We start from the raw sequence: 1,489 nt of genomic DNA on the forward strand, positions 1-1,489 counted from the left end.
TCTTCTCTCCTCTTTCCTCCTCTCCTCTCCTCTTTCCTTCCATCCTTTCCTCCTCTCCTCTCCTCTCTCCTCCTCTCCTCTCCTCTTTCCTTCCATCCTTTCCTCCTCTCCTCTCCTCTCTCCTCCTCTCCTCTCCTCTTTCCTTCCATCCTTTCCTCCTCTCCTCTCCTCTCTCCTCCTCTCCTCTCCTCTTTCCTTCCATCCTTTCCTCCTCTCCTCTCTTCACCTCTCCTCTCCTTTCCTTCCATCCTTTTCTCCTCTCCTCTCCTCTTTCCTTCCATCCTTTCCTCCTCTCCTCTCCTCTTTCCTTCCATCCTTTTCTCCTCTCCTCTCCTCTTTCCTTCCATCCTTTTCCCCTCTCCTCTCCTCTCCTCTCCTCTCCTCTCATCTCCTCTTTCCTTCCATCCATTTCTTCTCTCCTCTCCTCTTTCCTTCCATCCATTCCTTCTCTCCTTTCCTCTTCTCTCCTCTTTCCTTCCATCCATTCATTCTCTCCTCTCCTCTCCTCTTTCATTACATCCTTTTCTCCTCTCTTCTCCTCTCCTCTCCTCTTTCCTTCCATCCTTTCCTCCCCTCCCCTCCCCTCCTCTCCTCTCCTCTCCTCTCCTCTCCTCTCCTCTTTCCTTCCATCCATTCCTTCTCTCCTCTCCTCTTTCCTTCCATCCATTCCTTCTCTCCTTTCCTCTTCTCTCCTCTTTCCTTCCATCCATTCCTTCTCTCCTCTCCTCTCCTCTCCTCTTTCCTTCCATCCTTTTCTCCTCTCTTCTCCTCTCCTCTCCTCTTTCCTTCCACCCTTTCCTCCTCTCCTCTCCTCTTTCCTCCTCTCCTCTCCTCTTTCCTTCCATCCGTTCCTCCTCTCCTCTCTTCACCTCTCCTCTCCTTTCCTTCCATCCTTTTCTCCTCTCCTCTCCTCTTTCCTTCCATCCTTTCCTCCTCTCCTCTCCTCTCCTCTTTCCTCCTCTCCTCTCCTCTCCTTCCATCCTTTCCTCCTCTCCTCTCCTTTCCTCTCCTCTCCTCTCCTTCCATTATTTCCTCCTCTCCTCTCCTCTCCTCTCCTCACCCCCCCCCCCCCCCCCCTCCCTGTTGAGCTGCTGTGGTTTAGTCAGGAGGAGGACGCACCTGTAGACACACACACCTGCAGTCTATAGCAGCAGCGCGCATGCTCTATGTGTGTGTGTGTGTGGTTGTGTGTGTGTGTGTGTGTGTGTCTGTGTGTGTGTGTCTGTGTGTGGTTGTGTATGTGTGTGTGTCTGTGCCCCCCCCCCCCCCCCCCCCCCCCCCCACACTCCTAACCTCCTCTCTCCTCCTCTTTTCCTTCTGATAAGAAGTTTCCCACAGCACTGAAACACACCTCATCCTGTCACCGTGTGTGTGTGTGTGTGTGTGTGTGTGTGTGTGTGTGTGTGTGTGTGTGTGTGTGTGTGTGTGTGTGTGTGTGTGTGTGTGTGTGTGTGTGTGTGTGTGTGTGTGTGTGTGTGTGTGTGTGTGT

At 52.9% G+C, this 1,489-nt stretch overlaps 1 protein-coding gene across 1 annotated transcript in view; it reads left to right on the forward strand.

The window, feature by feature from the left end:
* Positions 1-1,489, forward strand: part of nfia (nuclear factor I/A) — a gene marked incomplete at its 5' end in the record, with an annotated part of 236,095 nt that overhangs the window by 196,770 nt on the left and 37,836 nt on the right. The gene's annotated exons all lie outside the window — the stretch shown is intronic.

This window comes from Trachurus trachurus (genome assembly GCF_905171665.1).
Source record: "Trachurus trachurus genome assembly, chromosome: 4".
NCBI classification, from domain to species: domain Eukaryota; kingdom Metazoa; phylum Chordata; class Actinopteri; order Carangiformes; family Carangidae; genus Trachurus; species Trachurus trachurus.